The sequence below is a fragment of the Nicotiana attenuata genome, unplaced genomic scaffold (assembly GCF_001879085.1).
Source record: "Nicotiana attenuata strain UT unplaced genomic scaffold, NIATTr2, whole genome shotgun sequence".
Classification (NCBI taxonomy): domain Eukaryota; kingdom Viridiplantae; phylum Streptophyta; class Magnoliopsida; order Solanales; family Solanaceae; genus Nicotiana; species Nicotiana attenuata.
Window position 1 is genome coordinate 37766 of NW_017672766.1, and position 6785 is coordinate 44550.

Sequence of the window (6785 nt, forward strand, 5' to 3'; positions counted from 1 at the left end):
TATCAATCAAAGCCGACTGAATGAGGACATTTCCATAATCAAAGCCCACTTTCATAACAAAATGTGCACTTGTTTTCCAAAGAGTAATTCCTTTTTGTGACATGATAAATTCAAAAATGCCACGAAAGACATAGCAGATGGGTGTTTGTCATGCTCAAGCTCTGGTAAGTAGATCCACACCTGTATGAGAAAAATAAGACCAAATAGAGTTAAAGACTTAGAATACTATGTGAGACAATAACACTCCCTATTGGACACATGCTAGACATGATTGGGACGATTTTTGCAAAATGCCCTACGTGGCCAAAAGTTTCTATTAGTGCAAACTCGACAAAGGTGACCTCAAAGACATGGAAAAAACACTTTGCCGAAATGACCCATTTTGTAAAATGGCCAATGTGGTCAGAAAACGGCTAAGCAATGCAAATTCAACAGAATGGAACCCTAAACAGAGAGGACGCCTTGTTGTGGACTTAGGACTCTAGACATGGGTTGATTGAACCACTTTTGCGAAAATAGCCCTATTTTGCAAAACGGCCTATGTGGCCTAAAACGGCTAGACATGCGAATTCGACAAGTACGGACCTTAAAGTAAGGAGACACCTAATTGTGGATTGAATACTCTTCAGACACAATTAAACAAATCACTTTACGAAAATAGCCCTATTTTGCAAAACGACCGATGTGGCCAAAAGTGGCTAGAGATGCAAGATTTGGCTAAGATCCCGCGAAGCCAAGAACCTAAGACTCACTAGGAAGACCGAACCCTATGTGGGCTGCCTACGTATCCCTCCCCGAAAGACGAGAATCAGGTATGCGTAGTTCGGGAAGATTGGATACGGGCAAGAAATAATGAAAAGTAATTAAAAAAAATTAACTGATTTGGAGAAAACATATTTTTTTGTCTTTTTTTTTTAAAAAATGATGGGAAAGTGCAAAATCTTTTTGGAATTTTTCATTTTCATTTTTTTGGTCTTTTTCTTGGAAAAAAATTGTGAAAGAAAAATACAACTAGGCCCTACTTGCTTCATTTTATACTTCACCCTCTTTTCTCTCTCATTTACCCTCAACCCTTATTGGTAAGCCAAATGACCCCTTTTACCCTTGAAGATTGCAACATGTAGCACATAGGATGCAAAAGGATGGTCTTTTATTTTTGGGTACACCTGTCCTAGACGGACCCAACCCCTATGTTGAGTCCCCTAAGTCAAATGCACGTAATGCAAACAAACGTTCCTAATAGGGATCCGGCATGAGGCTATGTTATTCTAGGTTTAAACCTGGGGTTGTGTTCTAGACATGGCTTACCCGAGCGGACAACTCGAGCCGAGGTGGGGGCAACGTACCGGGAGCACGAAAGTCTATCCGGCGTTGTTGCTGACCCAAGCCTCGTTCTATTTGGTATGACTTCTAACAAAAAAGTGGGCCACGGGTACGTGTGCACCATATTTTTAGAAGACTCAGAAGGGAGGCGTAAGAATACATTTAAATACAGTTCAAATAATATCAAAGCGATAAATAAGAGGCAATTAGCACATTAGGCCCACAAAATACAGTAATGTCAATAATGTAACGACCCGGCCAGTCGTTTTAAGAATTAACGCTCTGATCCCCTATTAACTGCATTCCCCGTATTTGTTTTTGCTATTGTGAGTTGCCGGGAAGATTTATTTGGAGTTTTGGAGAGTTTTGGGATACTTAGTCCCTAAATGAGAGTTTAAGTTTTAGAATTTGGACCGTAGTCGGAACAGTGTGAAGACGGCCTCGGAATGGATTTTCGTTGGCTCCGTTAGCTCCGTTGGGTGATTTCGGGTTTAGGAGCATGTTCGGATTGTGTTTTGGAGGTCCGTAGCTCATTTAGGCTTGAAATGCCGAAAGTTGAATTTTTGGAGTTTCTGGTTCGATAGTGAGATTTTGATATCGGGGTCGGAATGGAATTCCGAAAGTTGGAGTAGCTCCGTAGGGTTGAATGAGACGTGTGTGCAAAATTTTAGGTTATTTGGACGAAGTTTGATAGACTTTTTGATCGAAAGCGTATTTTGAGAGTTTTGAAGTTCTTAGGCTTGAATTCGATGCTAATTGGTTGAATTGATGTCGTTTGAGGTGTTTTGAAGGTTTGTATAAGTTTGTTCAGTGGTATTAGACTTGTTCGTGCTTTTGGTTGAGGTCCGGGGGCCTCGGGATGATTTCGGATGGTCGACGGAGAGTTAGGCATTGAAGTTGGCAGTTGAACCTGTGTTTCCTGTCATAACCGCACCTGCGTGTGTGGGACCGCAGGTGCGCCGCCGCAGAAGCGGCTATGTGATCGCAGAAGCAAGATTGACCAAGCTCCAGCAAAACCGCAGGTGCGGAATGGCCAACGCACCTGCGAGACCGCAGGTGCGATAAGGGAGTCGTAGGTGCGAAAACTTAGCCTTAATAAAACATCGCAGATGCGACTTGTGCTCCGCAGAAGCAGGCCCGCAGGTGCGGTCCCAGAGCCGCAGATGCGGATTTACTGGGCAGAAAATCAGAATTTCGAGGGTTTAGTTTCAAAAGTTAGAAAGTTGATTTGGAGCTCGGGAGAGGGCGATTTTGGGAGATTTTTTAAGATGAAATCAGTGGGTAACAATTCCTTATCCCTTTCTAGTTGTATTCCATTAATCTATTGTTAGTTTTATCGTTTAATTTCGGATTTGAGATGAATATTGGGGAAAATTTTGAAGAAAGTTCTTAGACCTAACTTTTGAGTTTTGATTGGGAATTTGACATTGAATTTGGATAATTTTGGTATGGTTAGACTTGTGAGAGTATGAGGATTTTGAAAATGTAACTTTTACCCGATTCCGAGACGTGGGCCCGGAGGGCGTTTTGGTCATTTTACCTAATTTCGCGTATTAGCTTACAATTTATTTGTAGAATCAGAAACTTGAAGTGTTATTTACATTATGCAATTAAATTTAATAGATTTGGGCCATTTGGAGTCGAGTACTCGTGGCAAGAACGTGGTTTCGGGTTGATTTTGAGCCGGTTCGAGGTAAGTGGCTTGTCTAACCTTGTGTGGGGGAAACTCCCCTTAGGATTTGATTTGTTGATAATTGAAATGCCCTGTATGTGAGGTGACGAGTGCGTACTTGTGCTAATGGTTGAAAATCTATTTTCCTTAAGTAACTATAAATGTGATTTCCTGTTTCCTGTTCATACCGTGTGTAATTTAAGCATGCTATTAGCTTAGGTAAGCATGTCTAATTGTCTTAATTGCCTTATTTGCTTAAACTGCCTTATTTGGATTATGTGTGGCATGCTAGGTTATAAATACCTATTTTTACCTTGGTATTAAATTAGAACTGAATTGAGTATTCTTCGTGTTGCTGCTATGTGTTTACTTTGGGACTACGGGACGGTATCCCGGGAGCTCCCCCTGCGTGTTTACTTTGGGACTACGGGATGGTATCCCGGGAGATCCCCCTGCTCTTTTACTTTGGGACTACAGATTCGTATTCCGGGAGATCCCCTGCACCTGTATTGATTTGGACTGTAGTGCGGGATACCGAGAGATTCCCAGCACGTATATTGAGGATACTAGGAGACCCTTGGCATACCGAGAGATCCCCAACATATATATTAAGGATACTAAGAGATCCTCGGGATACTGAGAGATCCCTAGTACACATATTGAGGATACTAAGAGATCCTCGGGATACTGAGAGATCCCCCAGTTGTTATCTCTGCGTTGAGCTGTATTTATTTCCGTGATTACTTTGTTTCTGTTAAAGTTGTTGTTGTTCTTCTATCGCGTGTTACTTTTTACTGTTGCACTTAAGTATACTGTCTTATCTACACTGTTATATCTTGTATTTCCTTTAACCTCAGTAGGGCCCTGACCTTCCTCGTCACTACCAGACCGAGGTTAAGCTCGGCACTTACTGAGTACCGATATGGTGTACTCTTGCCCTTCCTGCGCATGTTTTTCATGTGCAGATCCAGGTACTTCCACTCAGACTTATCACGCTTGAGGCGAGGCGTTTTGTTGAGACTCCGAGGTATATCTGCCGCGTCCGCAGACCGAAGAGTCCCTTTCTATTCTCAGTACTAGTATAGCCTTTTCTGTATTTTCTCTTGTTGGTAGACATTCTGGAGTTAGAGCTTATTATGTAATCCTTTAGCTGGTGATTCATGGGGTTCCGGATTTTAGGAGTGTTAGATTGAGATTTTGTACTGTTATATGCCAGGCGGCATCTTAAACACTGTTTAACCTTATTATCTCGGTTTTTAATTACTTTCTTCCGCAATTTGTTTCTTTTTCCGCATTTGTTAGGCTTACCTAGTCATAGCGACTAGGTGCCGTCACGACAGTTTACGGAGGGCAAACTGGGGTCGTGAGAAGTTGGTATCACAGCTCTAGGTTCATAGGAGTCATGAATCACAAGACTATTTATTAGAGTCTCGCAGATCGGTACGGAGACGTCTGTACTTATCTACGAGAGGATATGTAACTGTTAGGAAAGTTCCACTTCATTTGATTTCCTTGTCGTGCGAGATTTTTGATATCACAATTCTGAACTTCTACCTTCTATTCTCTCACAGATGGTGAGGACACGTGCTACCTGAGACGATCAGGCACCCGCGCCCCCTACTGGAGCCGTCAGAGGCCCGGTCCGGGGCAGAGGCTGAGGACGCGCACGTGGTGCAGCCAGAGCACCCCCGCGAGATGCCACCAGCATTTCCAGCCGTAGTCCAGATTCCTGATACGTCTGCTACTACTACTCCAGTACTCCAGGAGACTCTGGCGCAGTTTATGACTATGTACACTACTCTAGCTCATGCAGGGTTGCTTCCCTTGCTGCAGCTACATCCCAGGCCGGGGGAGGAGCACAGACTCCCGCCGCCCGCACTCCTGAGCAGCGAGTGCATGTTGATCAGGTCCCAGAGATCATTCTTGTACAGCCGGTAGCCCCAGCTCAGCCCGAGGAGAGGGCAGTAGCTTCAGAGGAGGAGCAGAAGAGGCTTGAGAGGTTCAAGAAGTATCAGCCTCCTACATTCAGTGGACTAGCCTCAGAGGATGCTCTTGGATTTCTAGAGGAGTGCTACCGTATCCTCCGTACCATGGGTATATCAGGATCGAGCGGGGTTTCCTTCACTACTTTCCATCTTCGAGGGGCTGCCTATCAGTGGTCGCGTGCTTATGAGTTAGACAGTCCGGATGAGGCAGCTTCCCTGACTTGGGCTCAGTTTTCAGATATGTTCACAAGAGAGTATGTTCCCTAGAGTCTCAGGGACGCTTGGCGCGTAATGTTTGAGCGTTTACGCCAGGGTACTATGACTATCTCAGAGTATGCTGTCCGTTTCACCGACTTGGCCAGACATGCACCAGCTTTGGTTTTACTGTTCGCGAGAAGGTTCGCTGATTTATTGAGGGGCTAATTCCCAGTATTAGGTCTAGCATGGCTCGTGAGTTGGAGATGGTTCTATGCGTATGTGTATTGATTATCGCTAGTTGAACAAGGTTACAGCGAAGAACCGTTATCCTTTGCGCCGTATTGATGACTTGTTTGACCAGTTACAGGGTGCTTGTGTGTTTTCTAAGATTGACTTGTGTTCAGGCTATCATCAGTTGAAGATTCGGGAGCCAGATATCTCGAAGACTGCCTTCAGGACTCGATATGGTCATTACGAGTTCCTTATTATGTCATTTCGGCTGACGAATGCCCCAGCAGCTTTCATGCATTTGATGCACAGTGTATTCCGGCCATATCTTGACTCATTCGTCATTATCTTTATTGATGACATTCTGGTATATTCCCGAGTCGAGAAATCACGAGCAGCACCTGAGGACAGTGCTTCAGACTTTGAGGGAGAAGAAATTATATGCTAAGTTCTCGAAATGTGAGTTCTGGTTGGATTCCGTGGCATCCTTGGGTCACGTGGTTTCTGTCACACCTCCTTTTTCCTACACCCCGGAAGGGTATAAGGGAGTTTTTTCCAATTTAAAGTGACAATCGAAACGGGATTATTTTTTCAAAGATCAGAGTCGCCACTTGGGATAATTTTAAGGTGTCCCAAGTCACCGGTTCAAATTCCGAATCGAGGAAAAGATTGACTCTGTTTTACAGTCCGCGAACACAAAAATTCGGGTAAGGAATTCTGCTAACCCGGGAGAAGGTGTTAGGCATTCCCGGATTCCGTGGTTCTAGCACGGTCGCTCAACTGTTATTATTGGCCTAATTATCTGATTTTAATACATGTTTAGCCTATGGTGCAATTTTAACTTTATAACAGCTTTTATTTAAATATTTTCAGGAAGATTCAACGCCATCTAAAACACATCTTGAATCACGTCACATAAATGCACCCGCGGTCCACGATACATTTTATTTAGCGCTGTTGAGATTTGGATTTGGGTCACATAAATGCACATCCGAGTTTAAGGAAGTTAATTCAAAATTACGCGCCTAAGCAACTACGCGTTTTCAACTTTGCGAGGGCCATGAAAATTCGGTAATGGCACACCTCGAATTCTAGAGGATTAAAGTTAATTAAGCGAGGGCCATGGGTTATCTAATTTTATCTGTGGCACACCTCGAGTTTAAATTCAGAAAAAAGGCTAATTAATAATTATAAGACTAAGAGGATTTGCATCTTTTGTTTCAAAGTTAATGTTCACCAAGCTTAATACTAAAGGGGCTGATATCGAATTGAAACTGAACACTTTATTATTTGGAGAAGTTAAACTAGCGACAGGCCTTGAAGCCCAAACAGGCCAGGCCCAATCGATCTAAAAATGCATGAAAGGGGCTCAGAAATAC